We start from the raw sequence: 25,000 nt of genomic DNA on the forward strand, positions 1-25,000 counted from the left end.
GGAAGGCCTCGGCCTTAATCGTCCACGACAAACAGCTCGACGAGGCATGAAGCACCCACGGGAGCCGGAGCATGACGATGCAGAGTCTCGGTTCACAGGAGCCTGGGAAGAACATCCCGTACGGAACCCTTTACCCGAAAACATCCGAACCGCACATGCTCGCGACAGTCCTGCCGTTAGAGAATGCACCGTGCACGCGACCGAGTAAGGCCACTCAGAGACATCCATTTCCCAGGTATATGCCCCCTACGCACTTTTGGTGGCGCAACTCGCACGAACAGTCCCACCTCGACCCCGTAAACAAGCTTTTTTGCCTCGAAGAGTTCGTCGGAGACGAAGAAGCAACCTTCAGTGCAAACGTAGCACTCTTTTGTGCAACCGCCCAAACAACGCCCCCTCTACCCTCTGTCGAAACACTCGGCATTGCTGCTCCCTAAGGTGAGCTTCTCCTCATAGGCAATTCCGCTCTTATCCGGTCACGTTTGTGTGCCCGAATTTCGCAAGGCAACCTCCATGGGACATGGAAAAGACTCGAGAAGAGAGCTCGCTCACGGGAGAGAGAAGCCAAGGAGACCACGAGAGTGCTGAGAGTGGGACAGCGCTGAATAGGCGGGAGAAGCCTGCGCGTATAAACGGAGATATATATCCAATTGCAACGAAGGAACGTGCCAAAGATCGAGAACAATGGCAGAAATGCTAGTAACGTGCACTTCGGGACCAACGCATCACCGGAAGACAACCGCCAAACATCGAAAGAGTCGCGATGCTCCGCAACCTACGTGCAAAGCGGTCGCACACCGGGTAAGGGAGTGAGAGCCCCAAACATAGCTGGGCGAGGCGCTCACTCCGCTCTTTAATATCTCGTTAATACCGCCAAGGAAATGGCACAAGCACACACACACAAGCATCCTCGGAAGAGGACAGTTCGAGTGACAGGTCAAATCCAAGAGTTCCGAAGACTACCTCCAGGAACAATCGGGAACAAGACCGATTACAAGTCGTCGAGTCTGTTACTGGGCGAACACGAGATGCGCACAGGAAATCGATCAGCCCTCACAATGGCCCAAGGCCAGAGATCGGACTGCTACGATTTACCCCAACAATCATCGTGCCACTCTTCGCAGAGAGGTGATAGACGCCAACGAGCCCGCGCATAGCAATCGAGGTGTAAAAAGGGCGTTGAAGGCAGGAAGCCTGGACGAAAGAGGCTACGAGGTCACCTCGAAGCGGTCTAAGAATCGGGCGCACTTGGGGCGACTACCAGTGCCAACCCCTTATCCCGCGGTGCGTCCGACACACAGAAATTTCCAAGGCGGCCAAGGAGCCTCCCCGCATAGCAATCGGGGTGTGAGGTTACGGATGCAGCATTGATAGCAATCGAGGTGTGAGGCGAAGGATGCAGAAGTGAGAGCCGAGGGATGTAGCAGAGATAGCAATCGGGGTGTGTGATGCAGAAGAGATAGCAATCGAGGTGTGCGGTGGGAAGGGCCCAGCAGCCAGAATGCATGAAGCGACGGATGAAGCAGTGATGACAACCGGGCTGTGAGGAGAGGAGGGATGCAGCCAAGAAAGCAATCAGGGCTCGAGGCAAGGGATGCATCAAGGATAGCAATCATGTTGTGAGGCGAGATTCCAAAGGCTAAACGTGAGAGGCTGCAGGGTCGACTCAGAGAGGTCTATGCATGTGAGAGGCTGAAAGCAAGGTCGACTCGGAGCGGTCTATGCATCGGGCGCGCTTGGGGCGACTACCAGTGCCAACCCCTTATCCCGCGACGCGTCCGACAAAGAGAACGTTCCAAGGCGGCAGAGGAGGTTACCAGCCGAAGGATGCAGTAGCAATAACAGGTATAGTTCCGCGGCGGCCGAGAAGACTCACCGCATAGGAATCGGGATGCGAGGCGAGGGATGCGGCGGGAAGGCCCCGACGGCTAAACGGAAGAGGCTGCAGGGTCGCCTCGGAATGGTCCAAGCATCGGATGCGATTGGGACGACTACCAGTGCCAACCCCTTATCCCGCGATGCGTCCGATACACAGATAGTTCCAAGGCGGCCGAGGAGCCTCACCGCATATCAATCGGGGTGCGAGGCGAGGGATGGGGCGGGAAGGCCCCAACGGCTAGACGGAAGAGGCTTCAGGGCCACCTCGGAATGGTCCAAGCATCGGACGCGCTTGGGGCGACTGCCAGTGCCAACCCCTTATCCCGCGATGCGTCCGATACACAGATGGTTCCAAGGCGGCCGAGGAGCCTCACCGCATAGCAATCGGGGGTGCGAGGCGAGGGATGGGGCGGGAAGGCCCCAACGGCTAGACGGAAGAGGCTTCAGGGCCGCCTAGGAATGGTCCAAGCATCGGACACGCTTGGGGCGACTACCAGTGACAGCCCCCTATCCCGCGATGCGTCCGATACGAAGATGGTTCCAAGGCGGCCGAGGAGCCTCACCGCATAGCAATCGGGGTGCGAGGTGGGGGATGCGGCGAGATGGCCCCAACGGCTAGACGGAAGAGGCCACAGGGCCGCGTCGGAATAGTCCAAGCATCGGACGCGCTTGGGGCGACTACCAGTGACAACCCCTTATCCCGCGATGCGTCCGATACGAAGATAGTTCCAAGGCGGCCGAGGAGCCTCACCGCATAGCAATCGGGGTGCGAGGTGGGGGATGCGGCGAGATGGCCCCAACGGCTAGACGGAAGAGGCTGCAGGGCCGCCTCGGAATAGTCCAAGCATCGGACGCGCTTGGGGCCACTACCAGTGACAACCCCTTATCCCGCGATGCGTCCGATACGAAGATAGTTCCAAGGCGGCCGAAGAGCCTCACCGCATAGCAATCGGGGTGCGAGGTGGGGGATGCGGCGAGATGGCCCCAACGGCTAGACGGAAGAGGCCACAGGGCCGCCTCGGAATAGTCCAAGCATCGGACGCGCTTGGGGCGACTACCAGTGACAACCCCTTATCCCGCGATGCGTCCGATACGAAGATAGTTCCCAGGCGGCCGAGGAGCCTCACCGCATAGCAATCGGGGTGCGAGGCGAGGGATGCGGCGAGATGGCCCCAAAGGCTAGACGGAAGAGGCTGCAGGGCTGCCTCGGAATAGTCCAAGCATCGGACGCGCTTGGGGCGACTACCACTGCCAACCCCTTATCCCGCGATGCGTCCGATACACAGATAGTTCCGAGGCGGCCGAGGAGGTGGGGGATGCAGCGAGATGGCCCCAACGGCTAGACGGAAGAGGCTGCAGGGCCGCCTCGGAATAGTCCAAGCATCGGACGCGCTTGGGGCGACTACCAGTGACAACCCCTTATCCCGCGATGCGTCCGATACACAGATAGTTCCGAGGCGGCCAAGGAGCCTCACCGCATAGCAATCGTGGTGCGAGGTGGGGGATGCGGCGAGATGGCCCCAACGGCTAGACGGAAGAGGCTGCAGGGCCGCCTCGGAATGGTCCAAGCATCGGATGCGCTTGGGGCGACTACCACTGCCAACCCCTTATCCCGCGATGCGTCCGATACACAGATAGTTCCAAGGCGGCCGAGGAGCCTCACAGCATAGCAATCAGGGTGCGAGGCGAGGGATGCGGCGAGAAAGCCCCAACGGCTAGAGGGAAGAGGCTTCAGGTCCGCCTCGGAATGGTCCAAGCATCGGACGCGCTTGGGGCGACTACCAGTGACAACCCCTTATCCCGCGACGCGTCCGATACACAGATAGTTCCAAGGCGGCCGAGGAGCCTCACCGCATAGCAATCGGGGTGCGAGGCGAGGGATGCGGCGAGAAGGACCCAACGGCTACACGGAAGAGGCTTCGGGGCCGCCTCGGAATGGTCCAAGCATCGGACGCGCTTGGGGCGACTACCAGTGACAACCCCTTATCCCGCGACGCGTCCGATACACAGATAGTTCCAAGGCGGCCGAGGAGCCTCACCGCATAGCAATCGGGGTGCGAGGCGAGGGATGCGGCGAGAAGGACCCAACGGCTACACGGAAGAGGCTTCGGGGCCGCCTCGGAATGGTCCAAGCATCGCACGCGCTTGGGGCGACTACCAGTGACAACCCCTTATCCCGCGACGCGTCCGATACACAGATAGTTCCAAGGCGGTCGAGGAGCCTCACCGCATAGCAATCGGGGTGCGAGGCGAGGGATGCGGCGAGAAGGACCCAACGGCTAGACGGAAGAGGCTTCGGGTCCGCCTCGGAATGGTCCAAGCATCGGACGCGCTTGGGGCGACTACCAGTGACAACCCCTTATCCCGCGACGCGTCCGATACACAGATAGTTCCGAGGCGGCCGAGGAGCCTCACCGCATAGCAATCGGGGTGCGAGGCGAGGGATGCGGCGAGAAGGACCCAACGGCTAGACGGAAGAGGCTTCGGGTCCGCCTCGGAATGGTCCAAGCATCGGACGCGCTTGGGGCGACTACCAGTGACAACCCCTTATCCCGCGACGCGTCCGATACACAGATAGTTCCAAGGCGGCCGAGGAGCCTCACCGCATAGCAATCGGGGTGCGAGGCGAGGGATGCGGCGAGAAGGACCCAACGGCTAGACGGAAGAGGCTTCGGGTCCGCCTCGGAATGGTCCAAGCATCGGACGCGCTTGGGGCGACTACCAGTGACAACCCCTTATCCCGCGACGCGTCCGATACACAGATAGTTCCGAGGCGGCCGAGGAGCCTCACCGCATAGCAATCGGGGTGCGAGGCGAGGGATGCGGCGAGAAGGACCCAACGGCTAGACGGAAGAGGCTTCGGGTCCGCCTCGGAATGGTCCAAGCATCGGACGCGCTTGGGGCGACTACCAGTGACAACCCCTTATCCCGCGACGCGTCCGATACACAGATAGTTCCGAGGCGGCCGAGGAGCCTCACCGCATAGCAATCGGGGTGCGAGGCGAGGGATGCGGCGAGAAGGACCCAACGGCTAGACGGAAGAGGCTTCAGGGCCGCCTCGGAATGGTCCAAGCATCGGACGCGCTTGGGGCGACTACCAATGACAACCCCTTATCCCGCGACGCGTCCGATACACAGATAGTTCCGAGGCGGCCGAGGAGCCTCACCGCATAGCAATCGGGGTGCGAGGCGAGGGATGCGGCGAGAAGGACCCAACGGCTAGACGGAAGAGGCTTCAGGGCCGCCTCGGAATGGTCCAAGCATCGGACGCGCTTGGGGCGACTACCAGTGACAACCCCTTATCCCGCGACGCGTCCGATACACAGATAGTTCCGAGGCGGCCGAGGAGCCTCACCGCATAGCAATCGGGGTGCGAGGCGAGGGATGCGGCGAGAAGGACCCAACGGCTAGACGGAAGAGGCTTCAGGGCCGCCTCGGAATGGTCCAAGCATCGGACGCGCTTGGGGCGACTACCGTTGCCAACCCCTTATCCCGCGATGCGTCTGATACACAGATAGTTCCGAGGCGGCCGAGGAGCCTCACCGGATAGCAATCGGGTTGCGAGGCAGATTATTGGGAAGGGAACCCCCTGGGATGCGGCTCAAGCAGTGCCCAAAGGGACTGGAATGCGGAATCACATCGAGAGACCCAAATGCTATACGAGGGCTCAAATCGAATTATCGATTTGGCCACGACATGGACGCATCGGAACGACTACCTTTGCCGAACCACTCGCAATTGCATCCATACCGAAACCAATAGACATTTCCGTTAGAGCCCTCGCATAGCATTCGGGAATCTCGCATGCCCCTCTAAATCGACCAATGCTGGCGCTCAATGAAAATCCGAGCGCTACCACCGTTCGAGCGCCAGCATTGGTCGAGTTAGAGGGGCACGGGGGAGAATGCTCCAGTCAACACCTCCCCTATATAAGTTATTTGTCCGATTCTCGCACAACCGTAGTCTGCCTCGTCGAATCAAACAACGGTCCCAGATTCCGACTTCCGTTCCGTAGAGACCCAAAAGCTAGATGGAGGCTCGCAAGAAAGAGAGTCGGCGCATAGCAATCGGGTTTCTCGAACGTTTAGGGACCGAGCTCACTTGCGGATAGGGCAAAATCCGCCAAGCAACCCAAAAGCTAGACGGGGGCTCGAATCGAATCGCCTAGGCGGCCACAACAACGACGTGTTGGATCGACTACCAGTGCCAAACCATTCAGCAAGACTAGTCTGTGTTGAGGCCGGATAGAGATTCTCAGAGAGCGCCCGCATAGCATTTAGGAGACCTGCCGCGTCCCTCACACTCGACAAATGGTGGTGCACGTTTATAAATCCGAGCGATCCCAACCCTTTCAAGCACCAACATCGGTCGAGATAGAGGGGCACGGAGGGGGCTGCGTGAGACAACACAGTCCCCTATATAAGTTATTTGTCCGATTCTCACACATCCGAAGAATGGTCATCAAATCGGACAACAGCCCAAACTTCCGACTTCCGTCCCAGAAAGCCCAAGAGCTATCTAAAACGTTCATGGCCGGAACTCGATCGCGGCTATACCAGTCCGCCAAGCAACCCAAAAGCTAGACTGGAGCTCTAGTCGAATCACCTCTGTGGCCATTGCAAGGACGTGTTGGAGCGACTACCATTGCCGAACCATTCCGCAGGTCGAGTCCATACCAAGGCCGCATAGAGATTCACGATGAGCTCCTGCATAGCAATCAGGAGACTTGCCGTGTCCATCACAATCGATAAATCCTGGTGCAAGATTTTTGCATCCGAGCGCTCCAACCAGTCGAGCACCAGCATCAATCGACATAAACGGGCACGGGGGGAGGATGCTCGAGAACACTACCTCCCCTATATAAGTTATTTGTCCGATTCTCAAGCAGCCGAAGTCTGGTCATCGAATCGGGTCAAAGACCACAACTTCCGACTTTACCCACAATGCAAGTCATCGAATCGAACATCGGCCCCCGAGTCGGACTCCATGCGTATGTCAGGTCATCGGACCCAAATTCCGCCTTCCTGCGCATGGCGGGCCATCAATATCAACTCGGTCATCGGACCCAAACTCCGCCTTTTTGCATATGGCACGCCTTCAAATCGGTCATCGGACCCAAATTCCGCCTTCCTGTGCATGGCGGGCCATCAACATCAACTCGGTCATCGGACCCAAATTCCGCCTTTCTGCGCATGGCACGCCATCAACTCGGTCATCGGACCCAAATTCCGCCTTCCTGCGCATGGCAGGTCATCGGACACAAATTCAGACCTCGCCAATATGCCTACGTATCGAATCGGTCATCGGACCCAACTTCCGACTTCATCCATACTGTAGGGTCTTTGAGGTTGGCGCGGTGCGCTCAACCCAGGGAGTCGACCCATCGAAGCATACACCTCCCCTATATAAGCTATTTGTCCGATTCCCACACCTGTGTAGTTTGCACCTCTGACCAGGACATCGACCCCAACTTCCGAACTCGACTGCAACGACGGCACCAGCGCCTTGGTGCGCACCTTGCGACGCACAGTCCCAACATTCGCCTTCCTGCACATGGCAGGTCATCGGACCCAAATTCCGACCTCGCGAGTATGCCTACATATCGAATCGGTCATCGGACCCAACTTCCGACTTCATCCATACCGTAGGGTCTTTGAGGTTGGCGCGGTGCGCTCAACCCGGGGAGTCGACCCAACGAAGCATACACCTCCCCTATATAAGCTATTTGTCCGATTCCCACACCTGTGTAGTTTGCACCTCCGATCAAGACATCGACCCCAACTTCCGAACTCGCCTCCAACGACCGAACCAGCGCCTTGGTGCGCACCTTGCAACGCACAGTGCCAACATTCGCCTTCCTGCACGTGGCAGGTCATCGGACCCAAATTCCGACCTCGCGAGTATGCCTACATATCGAATCGGTCATCGGACCCAACTTCCGACTTCATCCATACCGTAGGGTCTTTGAGGTTGGCGCGGTGCGCTCAACCCGGGGAGTCGACCCAACGAAGCATACACCTCCCCTATATAAGCTATTTGTCCGATTCCCACACCTGTGTAGCTTGCACCTCCGATCAGGACATCGACCCCAACTTCCGAACTCGACTAAAAAGACCGCACCAGCGCCTTGGTGTGCACCTTGCAACGCACAGTGTCAACATTCGCCTTCCTGCACATGGCAGGTCATCGGACCCAAATTCCGACCTCATGAGCATACCTACTAATCGAATTGGTCATCGGACCCAACTTCCGACTTCATCCATACCGTAGGGTCTTTGAGGTTGGCGCGGTGCGCTCAACCTGGGGAGTCGACCCATCGAAGCATACACCTCCCCTATATAAGCTATTTGTCCGATTCCGACACCTGTGTAGTTTGCACCTCCGCTCAGGACATCGACCCCAACTTCCGAACTCGCCTGCAACGACCGAACCAGCGCCTTGGTGCGCACCAAAAGTGCGCACTTTTGGAGGGCACTTTTGTGCGCTCCAAAGGTGCACACTTTTGGAGGGCACTTTTCTGCGCTCCAAAGGTGCGCACTTTTGGAGGGCACTTTTTGGAGGGCACTTTTCTGCGCTCCAAAGGTGCGCACTTTTGGAGGGCACTTTTTGGAGGGCACTTTTCTGCGCTCCAAAGGTGCGCACTTTTGGAGGGCACTTTTTGGAGGGCACTTTTCTGCGCTCCAAAGGTGCGCACTTTTGGAGGGCACTTTTTGGAGGGCACTTTTCTGCGCTCCAAAGGTGCGCACTTTTGGAGGGCACTTTTTGGAGGGCACTTTTCTGCGCTCCAAAGGTGCGCACTTTTGGAGGGCACTTTTCTGCGCTCCAAAGGTGCGCACTTTTGGAGGGCACTTTTTGGAGGGCACTTTTCTGCGCTCCAAAGGTGCGCACTTTTGGAGGGCACTTTTTGGAGGGCACTTTTCTGCGCTCCAAAGGTGCGCACTTTTGGAGGGCACTTTTTGGAGGGCACTTTTCTGCGCTCCAAAGGTGCGCACTTTTGGAGGGCACTTTTGTGCACTCCAAAGGTGCGCACTTTTGGAGGGCACTTTTCCTGTGCTCCAAAGGTGCACACCTAGGTGAGCACCTTCGACCACACCTTGTAGCACACCAAACTCTGACTTTCGACTTCATCCGCAATGCAGGGTCTTTGAGGTTGGCGCAATGCGCACAACCAGGGGAGTCGACCCATCAAACCCAACACCTCCCCTATATAAGCTATTTGTCTGATTCTCATACATGCGTAGCCTGCAGGAGCAATTAGGACATCGACCCCAACTTTCGGCTTCTAAACGAAAACAAGGTCTTTGAGGTTGGTGTAATGCGAACAACTAGGGGAGTCAACCCATCAAACCCAACACCTCCCCTATATAAGCTATTTGTCTGATTCTCATACATGTGTAGTCTACAGGAGCAATTAGGACATCGACCCCAACTTTTGACTTCTTAACGAAAACAAGGTCTTTGAGGTTGACGTAATGCGCACAACCAGGGGAGTCGACCCATCAAACCCAACACCTCCCCTATATAAGCTATTTGTCCGATTCTCATACATGTGTAGCCTGCAGGAGCCATTAGGACATTGACCCCAACTTTTGACTTCTTAACGAAAACAAGGTCTTTGAGGTTGGCGTAATGCGCACAACCAAGGGAGTTGACCCATCAAACCCAACACCTCCCCTATATAAGCTATTTGTCTGATTCTCATACATGTGTAGCCTGCAACAACGATTAGGACATCCACCCCAACTTCTGAATTCGTCTGCGTTGACCGCACCAAAGGTGCACGCCTTGGTGCTCACCAAAATCCGACTTCCGACTTCTTCTGCTATGCGGGGTCTTTGAGGTTGGCGCAGTGCGCACAACCAGGGGAGTCAACCCACCGAATGCAACACCTCCCCTATATAAGCTATTTGTCTGATTCTCATACATGCGTAGACTGCAGCAATGATTAGGACATCCACCCCAACTTTTGACTTCTTAAACAAGACAGGGTCTTTGAAGTTGGTGCAGTGCACACAACCAGGGGAGTCGACCCATCAAACGCAACACCTCCCCTATATAAAGCTATTTGTCCGATTCTCATACGTGTAGTCTGCAGCAGCGATTAGGACATCGACCCCAACTTCCGAATTCGTTTGCATTGACCGCACCAAAGGTGCACGCCTTGGTGTGCACCCTGGAGTGCACTTTGGTGCTCACCTCGGTGCACACTTTGGTGTGCACCTCGGTGTGCACCAAAGGTGCGCACCTTGGAGCGCACCAAAGGTGTACACTTTGGAGCGCACCACATAGGGTCTTTGAGAGGTTGGCGCAGTGCGCACACCAAGGTGGGTGTTGAGGTGCGTGCCGAGGTGGGTGGGTGCTAGGGTGCGCTCCATGGTGGGTGCCAGGGTGGGTGCGTGCTAGGGTGGATTCCAAAGAGGGTCATAGGGTGGGTGCCAAGGTGGGTTGGTGATATAGTGGGTTCAAAGGTGGGTACTAGGGTGGGTTCCAAGGTGGGTCACAAGTTGGGTGCCAGGATGCGTGGGTGTTAGGTTGGGTGCCAAGGTGGGCTCCTGCGTGGGTGGGTGCTAGGGTGGGTTTCAAGGTGGACGCGAGGGCGGGTGCCAAGGTGGGTAACAAGTTGGGTGTTAGGATGGGTGAGTGCTAGAGTGGGTGCCAAGGTGGGTGGGTGCTAAGGTGGATGCCAAGGTGGTTCACAGGGTGGGTGGGTTCTAGGGTGAGTTCCAAGGTGGGTCACAGGTTCAGTGCTAGGGTGGGTGTCAAGGCGGGTGTCGAGGTGCCTGGGTGCTAGGGTGTGGATGCCAATGTGGGTCATAGGGTGGGTACTAGGGTGGGCTGCAATGTGGGTGCCAAGGTGGGTAACATGCTCGGTGGGTTCTAAATTGGGTGCCAGGGTGGGTGTGCACCCACCTTGCCCGAGGTGGGTGCCAAGGTGCCAGTGTGGGTGGGTGCTAAGGTGGATGCCAAGGTGGGTGAGAAGGTGGGTGATAGGTTGAGTGGTAGGATGGGTGGGTGCCAAGATGGGTCACAGGGTGGGTGCAAGGGTGGGTAGGTGCTAGGGTTGGTGTCAGGGTGGGTGGGTGCTAGGTTGGGTTCCAAGGTGGGTGCGAGGGTGAGTGTCAAGGTGGGTCACAGGTTAGGTGCTAGGATGGGTGAGTGCTAGGGTGCAAAGGTGCCAGGGTGGGTGCTAGGATGGGTCGATGCTAGGGTGAGTGGCAAGGTGGGTCCACAAGTGTCAAGGTGGGTGCCGAGGTGGGTGCCAAGTCGGCGACTGCTATGGTGGATGCCAAGGTGGGTCACGGGGTGGGTGCCAAGTTGCTAGGTTGGGTTCCAAGGTGGGTGCCAACGTGGGTGCTAGGGTGCGTGGGTTAAAGGGTGTGTCACAACGTGGGTGCCAGGATGGGTGCGCACCCACACTGGCCAAGACGGGTGCGGGTGCAAGGTTGGGTTCCAAGCCCGGTCACAGGCTGGGTGCTAGGATGGGTGGGTGCCAAGGTGGGCACCAGGGTGGGTGCACCCACCCTGGCCAAGGTGGGTCACGGGGTGGGTCCTAGGGTGGGTAACGGGGTGGGTACTAAGGTGCGTGCCAAGGTGGGTCATAGGGTGGGTGCCAAGGTGGGCACCAGGGTGGGTGTGCACCAACCCTAGCCAGGGTAGGTCACGGGGTGGTTGTCGGGGTGGGCGTCAAGGAGCCAAGGTGGGTGGCAAGTAGCCAAGTTGCGTGCCAAGGTGGGTGTCGGGGTGGGTGCCAAGGATCCAAGGTGGGTGCCAAGGAACCAAGGTGGGTGTCTGGGTGGGTGCCGAGGTGGGAGCCAGGGTGGGTCCCAAGGTGAGTGCAAAGGTGGGTGCCAGGGTCAAGGTGAGTGCCAATGTGGGTTCCAAGGTGCCAGGGTCAGGGTGAGTGCCAATGTGGGTTCAAAGGTGCTAAGTTGGGTGCGAGGTTGGGTGCGAGGGTGGGTGGGTGCCAAGGTGTGCTAGGTGGAAGCCCGGGTGGGTCGGCATCCCATGGGTGTCGAGTTGGGTGCCTGATGGGTGCTTCTTGTCAAGTTTTAGTCGTCGGGACTCATTTCGAGCCTTAGAGGTCGTTTCTTGTCCGGTTGCCCTGTCTTCGACCTGGGAACCCAATTTTGGTCCTCGGGTCCCATTTTTTTTTGTCTCGCATCCCACTTTTGGCCTGTGGCCTTTTCGGGGTCGATTCTCGTTTTGGGCATCAGAGCATGTTTCTTCTCCTAAAACCCAATATTTGTTTATTAAGTCTCGGAACACATTTTTGTTCTCGTGGACCCATCATGGGTCTTGGAACGCATTTGTGGTCCTTGGGTCCCATTTTGCATCCCGAAACTTGTGTTTTGGTGCTTGATCCCTATTTTGGGTGCCCACCTTGCACCAAGTGCGCACCCGGGGCAAACCGAGCGCCTTGGTGCACCGGGGCAAGATCGAGCGTGCACCCGAGGCGCCCCGAACATGCACCAAGGTGCACTCGGCCCACATGTGAGCGCAGGTCGTTGCGCCCGAGGTGGTGTGTGGGCACCGCGTTGCAGACGGGACACTGCACGCACACGACGCCCCCTCCAGGTGCACGCACGTAGGCCGGGCCGGGTGCACACCCGACGCCCTAGCAAGGTGCGCGCACCCGGGCAGGGCTCACACTTGGCGAACGGGGCGCACTTCGCGAGGGAGGGTGTGCACCTCGACGGGGGTGGGTGGCCGGGGTGGATTCGCACGTGGGTCGCGGTTTGCTAAGTACACACTGCGACAAGCTCATAACGGGTGCGATCATACCAGCGTTAGTGCACCGGATCCCATCAGAACTCCGCAGTTAAGCGCGCTTGGGCCGGAGTAGTACTGGGATGGGTGACCTCCCGGGAAGTCCCGGTGTTGCACCCTTTTTTAGTTTTTCGCCGGGCGTCGCAATGCTATTTGAATAAACCTTTTGCCCGTTTGCGTTCTCGTCGGGGCCGGGCCGGGCCGGGGTGCGCTGCCCGCACTACCGCGCGCGCGGGGGCGACACCGAGCGCGCACCCGAGGCGCCCCGAGCACACAGGCCACGGTGCAACCCGGGCGTTGTGCGCGCACCCCGGTGCGCCCGAGGTGCTGCGCGCGCACCCAGGTGAAATCGGTGTGCACCTCGGCCAGTGCGCGCTCGGTCGAGTCGCGCACGTTGGCCAAGGTGCACGGTGATGTTTCTTACTCTAAGGTTCCGCACCAGACGCCCGGGACAGGTGAGCGAAGCTGGGCGGGGCCGGGTGCGCGGCCAGGGCAGGTGCACGCAGCTGGAGAGAGCTTTGGAGCACACTTCGGAGCGCACCAATGATGCGCTCCATTCAAAAGTTTCCTGAAAAGGCAAAAAAAGTTGAGATTATAGAATTTCCCACTTGAGAGATTGTAAAAAAAAAAAATTTAAAATGAAGGAAACGCGGGTGCCAAGGTGTGCGCAGCCCAGCCAAGGTGTGCGCACCAAGGCGCCCACCCTGGCGAAGGTGCACGCAAGGTGCGCACCCGAGGCAAACCGGACAATTAACCCAACTTTCGACTTCGCGCGCACCTTGGAGCGCACTTCGGAGCGCTCCTTGGTGCGCACCAATCTTGGGCACCTCGGAGTGCACCATGGCGCCCACCAAGGTGCGCACCCGGGGCAAACCGAGCTCCGACTTCGTGCGCACCTTGGAGCGCACGAAAGGTGCGCACCATGGCGCCCACCAAGGTGCGCAGCCCAGCCAAGGCGTGCGCATCAAGGTGCGCACCCTGGCGAAGGTGCGCACCCGGGGCAAACCGAGCTCCGACTTCGTGCGCACCTTGGAGCGCACAAAAGGTGCGCAACCCAGCCAAGGTGTGCGCACCCCGGTCAAACCGAGCTCCGAATCGTGCGCACCAGAGGTGCACGCCATCGTGCGCACCTTGGAGCACACTTCGGAGCCCTCCTTGGTGCGCGCCGATGTTGCGCACCTCGGAGCGCACCCGGGGAAAACAATGCAATTAACCCGACTTTCGACTTCGTGGGCACCTCGGAGCGCTCTCGGGTTCGCACCTCGGAGCACACCGAGGTGCGCACCTTTGATGCGCTGCCTTCACCAATTTCCAGAAAAGGCAAGAAAACATTGAGAAGGTGTGCGCACCGAGGTGCCCACCCTGGCGAAGGTGCACGCGAGGTGCGCACCCGGGGCAAACCGGGCTCCGACTTCGTGCACGCCGCACCTTGGAGCACACTTCGGAGCGCTCCTTGGTGCGCACCAGGGCGCGCAACCCAGCCGAGGTGCCCACCCCGGCGAAGGTGCACGCGAGGTGCGCACCCGGGGCAAACCGGGCTCCGACTTCGTGCACGCCATGGTGCCCACCGCGGCGAAGGTGCACGCGAGGTGCGCACCCGGGGCAAACCGGGCTCCGACTTCGTGCACGCCGCACCTTGGAGCACACTTCGGAGCGCTCCTTGGTGCGCACCATGGTGCCCACCAGGGCGCGCAACCCCGCCGAAGGTGCACGCGAGGTGCGCACCCGGGGCAAACCGGGCTCCGACTTCGTGCACGCCGCACCTTGGAGCACACTTCGGAGCGCTCCTTGGTGCGCACCATGGTGCCCACCAGGGCGCGCAACCCCGCCGAAGGTGCACGCGAGGTGCGCACCCGGGGCAAACCGGGCTCCGACTTCGTGCACGCCATGGTGCGCACCGCGGCGAAGGTGCGCACCCGGGGCAAACCGGGCTCCGACTTCGTGCACGCCGCACCTTGGAGCACACTTCGGAGCGCTCCTTGGTGCGCACCAGGGCGCGCAACCCAGCCGAGGTGCCCACCCCGGCGAAGGTGCACGCGAGGTGCGTACCCGGGGCAAACCGGGCTCCGACTTCGTGCACGCCGCACCTTGGAGCACACTTCGGAGCGCTCCTTGGTGCGCACCATGGTGCCCACCAGGCCGCGCAACCCAGCCAAGGTGTGCGCACCAAGGTGCACGCGAGGTGCGCACCCGGGGCAAACCGGGGTCCGACTTCGTGCACGCCGCACCTTGGAGCACACATCGGGGCGCTCCCGGGTTCGCACCGGCGTTGCGCACCGTGGTGGGCACCTCGGAGCACACCAAGGTGGGCAGCGAGGTGCGCACCTTTGATGCGATGCCTTCACTAATTTCCATAAAAGGCAAAAAAAAAACGAGATTTTAAAATTTCCGTTTTGAAAGATAGTGAGAAAAAGGGAATGCTGGTGCCATCTTGAGCCCGCCCTGGTGCGCAGCCCAGCCAAGGTGTGCGCACCAAGGTGCCCACCCTGGCGAAGGTGCGCGCCCGGGCAATTAACCCAACTTCCAACTTCGCGCGCGCCAGGGTGGGAGCGCACCCAACAACCGGGCCTGGGAAGAGCCAATGCGAGAAACCCCACCAAACGCTCTGACAAAAAAAGAGGGGGCGCTCCAGTAACCCCGCTTCGGAGCGCACCCTGGGCAAACCCAGCCAAGGTGCCCACCCCGGCCAAGGTGCAGGCGAGGTGCGCACCCGGGGCAAACCGGGCTCCGACAACGTGCACGCCGCACCTTGGAGCACACTTCGTAGCGCTCCCGGGTGCGCACCTCAGAGCACACCAAGGTGGGCAGCGAGGTGCGCACCTTTGATGCGCTGCCTTCACTAATTTCCAGAAAAGGCAAAAAAAAAAGGAGATTTTAAAATTTCCGTTTTGAAAGATAGTGAAAAAAACGGAACGCGCGTGCCATCTTGAGCCCGCCCTGGTGCGCAGCCCAGGTAAGGTGCCCACCCTGGCAAAGGTGCGCACCCGGGCAATTAACCCTACTTCCGACTTCGTGCGCGCCAGGGTGGCAACCGGGCCTCGGAAGAGCCAATGCGAGAAACCCCACCAAACGCTCCGACAAAAAAAGAGGCGGCGCTCCAATAACCCCGCTTCGGAGCGCAGCCGGGGCAAACCCAGCCAAGGTGCCCACCCCGACGAAGGTGCACGCGAGGTGCGCACCCGGGGCAAACCGGGCTCCGACAACGTGCACGCAGCACCTTGGAGCACACTTCGAAGCACTCCCGGGTGCCCACCGGCGTTGCGCACCGTGGTGGGCAGCGAGGTGCGCACCTTTGATGCGCTGCCTTCACTAATTTCCAGAAAAAGGCAAAAAAAAATGAGATTTTAAAATTTCCATTTTGAAAGATAGTGAAAAAAAAGGAACGCGGGTGCCATCTTGAGCCCGCCCTGGTGCGCAGCCCAGGCAAGGCATGCGCACCAAGGTGCCCACCCGAGGTGCACACCCGGGGCAAACCGGGCTCCGACTTCGTGCAGGCCGCACCTTGGAGCACACTTCGGAGCGCTCCTTGGTGCGCACCATGGTGCCCACCAGGGCGCGCAACCCAGCCAAGGTCTGCACACCAAGGTGCCCACCCCGGCGAAGGTGCACGCGAGGTGCGCACCCGGGGCAAACCGGGCTCCGACTTCGTGCACGCCATGGTGCCCACCGCGGCGAAGGTGCACGCGAGGTGCGCACCCGGGGCAAACCGGGCTCCGACTTCGTGCACGCCGCACCTTGGAGCACACTTCGGAGCGCTCCTTGGTGCGCACCATGGTGCCCACCAGGGCGCGCAACCCAGCCAAGGTGTGCGCACCAAGGTGCACGCGAGGTGCGCACCCGGGGCAAACCGGGGTCCGACTTCGTGCACGCCGCACCTTGGAGCACACATCGGAGCGCTCCCAGGTTCGCACCAGCGTTGCGCACCTTTGATGCGCTGCCTTCACTAATTTCCAGAAAAGGCAAAAAAAAACGAGATTTTAAAATTTCCGTTCTGAAAGATAGTGAAAAAAACGGAACGCGGGTGCCATCTTGAGCCCTTCCTGGTGCGCACCCCAGGCAAGTTGTGCGCACCAAGGTGCCCACCCTGGCGGAGGTGCGCGCCCGGGGCAATCCGGGCTCCGACTTCGTGCACTGCATGGTGCCCACCAAGGCGCGCAACCCAGCCAAGGTGCCCACCGCAGCGAAGGTGCACGCGAGGTGCGCACGCGAGGTGCACACCCGGGGCAAACCGGGCTCCGACTTCGTGCACGCCGCACCTTGGAGCACACTTCAGAGCGCTCCTTGGTGCGCACCAGGGCGCGCAACCCAGCCGAGGTGCCCACCCCGGCGAAGGTGCACGCGAGGTGCGCACCCGGGGCAAACCGGGCTCCGACTTCGTGCACGCCATGGTGCCCACCGCGGCGAAGGTGCGCACCCGGGGCAAACCGGGCTCCGACTTCGTGCACGCCGCACCTTGGAGCACACTTCGGAGCGCTCCTTGGTGCGCACCATGGTGCCCACCAGGCCGCGCAACCCAGCCAAGGTGTGCGCACCAAGGTGCACGCGAGGTGCGCACCCGGGGCAAACCGGGGTCCGACTTCGTGCACGCCGCACCTTGGAGCACACATCGGGGCGCTCCCGGGTTCGCACCGGCGTTGCGCACCGTGGTGGGCACCTCGGAGCACACCAAGGTGGGCAGCGAGGTGCGCACCTTTGATGCGATGCCTTCACTAATTTCCATAAAAGGCAAAAAAAAAACGAGATTTTAAAATTTCCGTTTTGAAAGATAGTGAGAAAAAGGGAATGCTGGTGCCATCTTGAGCCCGCCCTGGTGCGCAGCCCAGCCAAGGTTTGCGCACCAAGGTGCCCACCCTGGCGAAGGTGCGCGCCCGGGCAATTAACCCAACTTCCAACTTCGCGCGCGCCAGGGTGGGAGCGCACCCAACAACCGGGCCTGGGAAGAGCCAATGCGAGAAACCCCACCAAACTCTCTGACAAAAAAAGAGGGGGCGCTCCAGTAACCCCGCTTCGGAGCGCACCCTGGGCAAACCCAGCCAAGGTGCCCACCCCGGCCAAGGTGCAGGCGAGGTGCGCACCCGGGGCAAACCGGGCTCCGACAACGTGCACGCCGCACCTTGGAGCACACTTCGTAGCGCTCCCGGGTGCGCACCTCAGAGCACACCAAGGTGGGCAGCGAGGTGCGCACCTTTGATGCGCTGCCTTCACTAATTTCCAGAAAAGGCAAAAAAAAAAGGAGATTTTAAAATTTCCGTTTTGAAAGATAGTGAAAAAAACGGAACGCGCGTGCCATCTTGAGCCCGCCCTGGTGCGCAGCCCAGGTAAGGTGCCACCCTGGCAAAGGTGCGCACCCGGGCAATTAACCCTACTTCCGACTTCGTGCGCGCCAGGGTGGCAACCGGGCCTCGGAAGAGCCAATGCGAGAAACCCCACCAAACGCTCCGACAAAAAAAGAGGCGGCGCTCCAATAACCCCGCTTCGGAGCGCAGCCGGGGCAAACCAAGCCAAGGTGCCCACCCCGACGAAGGTGCACGCGAGGTGCGCACCCGGGGCAAACCGGGCTCCGACAACGTGCACGCAGCACCTTGGAGCACACTTCGAAGCACTCCCGGGTGCCCACCGGCGTTGCGCACCGTGGTGGGCAGCGAGGTGCGCACCTTTGATGCGCTGCCTTCACTAATTTCCAGAAAAAGGCAAAAAAAAATGAGATTTTAAAATTTCCGTTTTGAAAGATAGTGAAAAAAAAGGAACGCGGGTGCCATCTTGAGCCCGCCCTGGTGCGCAGCCCAGGCAAGGCATGCGCACCAAGGTGCCCACCCGAGGTGCACACCCGGGGCAAACCGGGCTCCGACTTCGTGCAGGCCGCACCTTGGAGCACACTTCGGAGCGCTCCTTGGTGCGCACCATGGTGCCCACCAGGGCGCACCCGAGGCAAACCGGGCTCCGACTTCGTGCACGCCGCACCTTGGAGCACACATCGGAGCGCTCCCAGGTTCGCACCAGCGTTGCGCACCTTTGATGCGCTGCCTTCACTAATTTCCAGAAAAGGCAAAAAAAAACGATATTTTAAAATTTCCGTTCTGAAAGATAGTGAAAAAAACGGAACGCGGGTGCCATCTTGAGCCCTTCCTGATGCGCAGCCCAGGCAAGTTGTGCGCACCAAGGTGCCCACCCTGGCGGAGGTGCGCGCCCGGGGCAAACCGGGCTCCGACTTCGTGCACTGCATGGTGCCCACCAAGGCGCGCAACCCAGCCAAGGTGCCCACCGCAGCGAAGGTGCACGCGAGGTGCGCACCCGAGGTGCACACCCGGGGCAAACCGGGCTCCGACTTCGTGCACGCCGCACCTTGGAGCACACTTCAGAGCGCTCCTTGGTACGCACCAGGGCGCGCAACCCAGCCAAGGTGCTCACCCCGGCGAAGGTGCACGCGAGGTGCGCACCCGGGGCAAACCGGGCTCGGACTTCGTGCACGCCGCACCTTGGAGCACACATCGGAGCGCTCCCGGGTTCGCACCAGCATTGCGCACCTTTGATGCGCTGCCTTCACTAATTTCCAGAAAAGGCAAAAAAAAGAAAAAAATGAGATTTTAAAATTTCCGTTTTGAAAGATAGTGAAAAAAACGGAACGCGGGTGCCATCTTGAGCCCGCCCTGGTGTGCAGCCCAGGCAAGTTGTGCGCACCAAGGCACCCACCCTGGCCAAGGTGGGTCACGGGGTGGGTCCTAGGGTGGGTAACGGGGTGGGTACTAAGGTGCGTGCCAAGGTGGGTCATAGGGTGGGTGCCAAGGTGGGCACCAGGGTGGGTGTGCACCAACCCTAGCCAGGGTAGGTCACGGGGTGGTTGTCGGGGTGGGCGTCAAGGAGCCAAGGTGGGTGGCAAGTAGCCAAGTTGCGTGCCAAGGTGGGTGTCGGGGTGGGTGCCAAGGATCCAAGGTGGGTGCCAAGGAACCAAGGTGGGTGTCTGGGTGGGTGCCGAGGTGGGAGCCAGGGTGGGTCCCAAGGTGAGTGCAAAGGTGGGTGCCAGGGTCAAGGTGAGTGCCAATGTGGGTTCCAAGGTGCCAGGGTCAGGGTGAGTGCCAATGTGGGTTCAAAGGTGCTAAGTTGGGTGCGAGGTTGGGTGCGAGGGTGGGTGGGTGCCAAGGTGTGCTAGGTGGAAGCCCGGGTGGGTCGGCATCCCATGGGTGTCGAGTTGGGTGCCTGATGGGTGCTTCTTGTCAAGTTTTAGTCGTCGGGACTCATTTCGAGCCTTAGAGGTCGTTTCTTGTCCGGTTGCCCTGTCTTCGACCTGGGAACCCAATTTTGGTCCTCGGGTCCCATTTTTTTTGTCTCGCATCCCACTTTTGGCCTGTGGCCTTTTCGGGGTCGATTCTCGTTTTGGGCATCAGAGCATGTTTCTTCTCCTAAAACCCAATATTTGTTTATTAAGTCTCGGAACACATTTTTGTTCTCGTGGACCCATCATGGGTCTTGGAACGCATTTGTGGTCCTTGGGTCCCATTTTGCATCCCGAAACTTGTGTTTTGGTGCTTGATCCCTATTTTGGGTGCCCACCTTGCACCAAGTGCGCACCCGGGGCAAACCGAGCGCCTTGGTGCACCGGGGCAAGATCGAGCGTGCACCCGAGGCGCCCCGAACATGCACCAAGGTGCACTCGGCCCACATGTGAGCGCAGGTCGTTGCGCCCGAGGTGGTGTGTGGGCACCGCGTTGCAGACGGGACACTGCACGCACACGACGCCCCCTCCAGGTGCACGCACGTAGGCCGGGCCGGGTGCACACCCGACGCCCTAGCAAGGTGCGCGCACCCGGGCAGGGCTCACACTTGGCGAACGGGGCGCACTTCGCGAGGGAGGGTGTGCACCTCGACGGGGGTGGGTGGCCGGGGTGGATTCGCACGTGGGTCGCGGTTTGCTAAGTACACACTGCGACAAGCTCATAACGGGTGCGATCATACCAGCGTTAGTGCACCGGATCCCATCAGAACTCCGCAGTTAAGCGCGCTTGGGCCGGAGTAGTACTGGGATGGGTGACCTCCCGGGAAGTCCCGGTGTTGCACCCTTTTTTAGTTTTTCGCCGGGCGTCGCAATGCTATTTGAATAAACCTTTTGCCCGTTTGCGTTCTCGTCGGGGCCGGGCCGGGCCGGGGTGCGCTGCCCGCACTACCGCGCGCGCGGGGGCGACACCGAGCGCGCACCCGAGGCGCCCCGAGCACACAGGCCACGGTGCAACCCGGGCGTTGTGCGCGCACCCCGGTGCGCCCGAGGTGCTGCGCGCGCACCCAGGTGAAATCGGTGTGCACCTCGGCCAGTGCGCGCTCGGTCGAGTCGCGCACGTTGGCCAAGGTGCACGGTGATGTTTCTTACTCTAAGGTTCCGCACCAGACGCCCGGGACAGGTGAGCGAAGCTGGGCGGGGCCGGGTGCGCGGCCGGGGCAGGTGCACGCAGCTGGAGAGAGCTTTGGAGCACACTTCGGAGCGCACCAATGATGCGCTCCATTCAAAAGTTTCCTGAAAAGGCAAAAAAAGTTGAGATTATAGAATTTCCCACTTGAGAGATTGTAAAAAAAAAAAATTTAAAATGAAGGAAACGCGGGTGCCAAGGTGTGCGCAGCCCAGCCAAGGTGTGCGCACCAAGGCGCCCACCCTGGCGAAGGTGCACGCAAGGTGCGCACCCGAGGCAAACCGGACAATTAACCCAACTTTCGACTTCGCGCGCACCTTGGAGCGCACTTCGGAGCGCTCCTTGGTGCGCACCAATCTTGGGCACCTCGGAGTGCACCATGGCGCCCACCAAGGTGCGCACCCGGGGCAAACCGAGCTCCGACTTCGTGCGCACCTTGGAGCGCACGAAAGGTGCGCACCATGGCGCCCACCAAGGTGCGCAGCCCAGCCAAGGCGTGCGCATCAAGGTGCGCACCCTGGCGAAGGTGCGCACCCGGGGCAAACCGAGCTCCGACTTCGTGCGCACCTTGGAGCGCACAAAAGGTGCGCAACCCAGCCAAGGTGTGCGCACCCCAGTCAAACCGAGCTCCGAATCGTGCGCACCAGAGGTGCACGCCATCGTGCGCACCTTGGAGCACACTTCGGAGCCCTCCTTGGTGCGCGCCGATGTTGCGCACCTCGGAGCGCACCCGGGGAAAACAATGCAATTAACCCGACTTTCGACTTCGTGGGCACCTCGGAGCGCTCTCGGGTTCGCACCTCGGAGCACACCGAGGTGCGCACCTTTGATGCGCTGCCTTCACCAATTTCCAGAAAAGGCAAGAAAACATTGAGAAGGTGTGCGCACCGAGGTGCCCACCCTGGCGAAGGTGCACGCGAGGTGCGCACCCGGGGCAAACCGGGCTCCGACTTCGTGCACGCCGCACCTTGGAGCACACTTCGGAGCGCTCCTTGGTGCGCACCAGGGCGCGCAACCCAGCCGAGGTGCCCACCCCGGCGAAGGTGCACGCGAGGTGCGCACCCGGGGCAAACCGGGCTCCGACTTCGTGCACGCCATGGTGCCCACCGCGGCGAAGGTGCACGCGAGGTGCGCACCCGGGGCAAACCGGGCTCCGACTTCGTGCACGCCGCACCTTGGAGCACACTTCGGAGCGCTCCTTGGTGCGCACCATGGTGCCCACCAGGGCGCGCAACCCCGCCGAAGGTGCACGCGAGGTGCGCACCCGGGGCAAACCGGGCTCCGACTTCGTGCACGCCGCACCTTGGAGCACACTTCGGAGCGCTCCTTGGTGCGCACCATGGTGCCCACCAGGGCGCGCAACCCCGCCGAAGGTGCACGCGAGGTGCGCACCCGGGGCAAACCGGGCTCCGACTTCGTGCACGCCATGGTGCGCACCGCGGCGAAGGTGCGCACCCGGGGCAAACCGGGCTCCGACTTCGTGCACGCCGCACCTTGGAGCACACTTCGGAGCGCTCCTTGGTGCGCACCAGGGCGCGCAACCCAGCCGAGGTGCCCACCCCGGCGAAGGTGCACGCGAGGTGCGTACCCGGGGCAAACCGGGCTCCGACTTCGTGCACGCCGCACCTTGGAGCACACTTCGGAGCGCTCCTTGGTGCGCACCATGGTGCCCACCAGGCCGCGCAACCCAGCCAAGGTGTGCGCACCAAGGTGCACGCGAGGTGCGCACCCGGGGCAAACCGGGGTCCGACTTCGTGCACGCCGCACCTTGGAGCACACATCGGGGCGCTCCCGGGTTCGCACCGGCGTTGCGCACCGTGGTGGGCACCTCGGAGCACACCAAGGTGGGCAGCGAGGTGCGCACCTTTGATGCGATGCCTTCACTAATTTCCATAAAAGGCAAAAAAAAAACGAGATTTTAAAATTTCCGTTTTGAAAGATAGTGAGAAAAAGGGAATGCTGGTGCCATCTTGAGCCCGCCCTGGTGCGCAGCCCAGCCAAGGTGTGCGCACCAAGGTGCCCACCCTGGCGAAGGTGCGCGCCCGGGCAATTAACCCAACTTCCAACTTCGCGCGCGCCAGGGTGGGAGCGCACCCAACAACCGGGCCTGGGAAGAGCCAATGCGAGAAACCCCACCAAACGCTCTGACAAAAAAAGAGGGGGCGCTCCAGTAACCCCGCTTCGGAGCGCACCCTGGGCAAACCCAGCCAAGGTGCCCACCCCGGCCAAGGTGCAGGCGAGGTGCGCACCCGGGGCAAACCGGGCTCCGACAACGTGCACGCCGCACCTTGGAGCACACTTCGTAGCGCTCCCGGGTGCGCACCTCAGAGCACACCAAGGTGGGCAGCGAGGTGCGCACCTTTGATGCGCTGCCTTCACTAATTTCCAGAAAAGGCAAAAAAAAAAGGAGATTTTAAAATTTCCGTTTTGAAAGATAGTGAAAAAAACGGAACGCGCGTGCCATCTTGAGCCCGCCCTGGTGCGCAGCCCAGGTAAGGTGCCCACCCTGGCAAAGGTGCGCACCCGGGCAATTAACCCTACTTCCGACTTCGTGCGCGCCAGGGTGGCAACCGGGCCTCGGAAGAGCCAATGCGAGAAACCCCACCAAACGCTCCGACAAAAAAAGAGGCGGCGCTCCAATAACCCCGCTTCGGAGCGCAGCCGGGGCAAACCCAGCCAAGGTGCCCACCCCGACGAAGGTGCACGCGAGGTGCGCACCCGGGGCAAACCGGGCTCCGACAACGTGCACGCAGCACCTTGGAGCACACTTCGAAGCACTCCCGGGTGCCCACCGGCGTTGCGCACCGTGGTGGGCAGCGAGGTGCGCACCTTTGATGCGCTGCCTTCACTAATTTCCAGAAAAAGGCAAAAAAAAATGAGATTTTAAAATTTCCGTTTTGAAAGATAGTGAAAAAAAAGGAACGCGGGTGCCATCTTGAGCCCGCCCTGGTGCGCAGCCCAGGCAAGGCATGCGCACCAAGGTGCCCACCCGAGGTGCACACCCGGGGCAAACCGGGCTCCGACTTCGTGCAGGCCGCACCTTGGAGCACACTTCGGAGCGCTCCTTGGTGCGCACCATGGTGCCCACCAGGGCGCGCAACCCAGCCAAGGTCTGCACACCAAGGTGCCCACCCCGGCGAAGGTGCACGCGAGGTGCGCACCCGGGGCAAACCGGGCTCCGACTTCGTGCACGCCATGGTGCCCACCGCGGCGAAGGTGCACGCGAGGTGCGCACCCGGGGCAAACCGGGCTCCGACTTCGTGCACGCCGCACCTTGGAGCACACTTCGGAGCGCTCCTTGGTGCGCACCATGGTGCCCACCAGGGCGCGCAACCCAGCCAAGGTGTGCGCACCAAGGTGCACGCGAGGTGCGCACCCGGGGCAAACCGGGGTCCGACTTCGTGCACGCCGCACCTTGGAGCACACATCGGAGCGCTCCCAGGTTCGCACCAGCGTTGCGCACCTTTGATGCGCTGCCTTCACTAATTTCCAGAAAAGGCAAAAAAAAACGAGATTTTAAAATTTCCGTTCTGAAAGATAGTGAAAAAAACGGAACGCGGGTGCCATCTTGAGCCCTTCCTGGTGCGCACCCCAGGCAAGTTGTGCGCACCAAGGTGCCCACCCTGGCGGAGGTGCGCGCCCGGGGCAATCCGGGCTCCGACTTCGTGCACTGCATGGTGCCCACCAAGGCGCGCAACCCAGCCAAGGTGCCCACCGCAGCGAAGGTGCACGCGAGGTGCGCACCCGAGGTGCACACCCGGGGCAAACCGGGCTCCGACTTCGTGCACGCCGCACCTTGGAGCACACTTCAGAGCGCTCCTTGGTGCGCACCAGGGCGCGCAACCCAACCAAGGTCTGCACACCAAGGTGCTCACCCCGGCGAAGGTGCACGCGAGGTGCGCACCCGGGGCAAACCGGGCTCGGACTTCGTGCACGCCGCACCTTGGAGCACACATCGG

The 25,000-nt window shown here is 60.7% G+C and overlaps 2 non-coding genes across 2 annotated transcripts; both read left to right on the forward strand.

Annotated features, from left to right (window-relative positions):
• Positions 1-12,646: 12,646 nt before the first annotated feature.
• On the forward strand, positions 12,647-12,765 carry LOC131867072 (5S ribosomal RNA). The gene has a single exon (XR_009365667.1). It is a non-coding gene; the product is annotated as a 5S ribosomal RNA (ribosomal RNA).
• Positions 12,766-20,581: 7,816 nt separating this feature from the next.
• On the forward strand, positions 20,582-20,700 carry LOC131867026 (5S ribosomal RNA). Its single transcript, XR_009365624.1, has one exon. It is a non-coding gene; the product is annotated as a 5S ribosomal RNA (ribosomal RNA).
• Positions 20,701-25,000: the final 4,300 nt, after the last annotated feature.

Source organism: Cryptomeria japonica, unplaced genomic scaffold (genome assembly GCF_030272615.1).
Source record: "Cryptomeria japonica unplaced genomic scaffold, Sugi_1.0 HiC_scaffold_162, whole genome shotgun sequence".
NCBI lineage: Eukaryota > Viridiplantae > Streptophyta > Pinopsida > Cupressales > Cupressaceae > Cryptomeria > Cryptomeria japonica.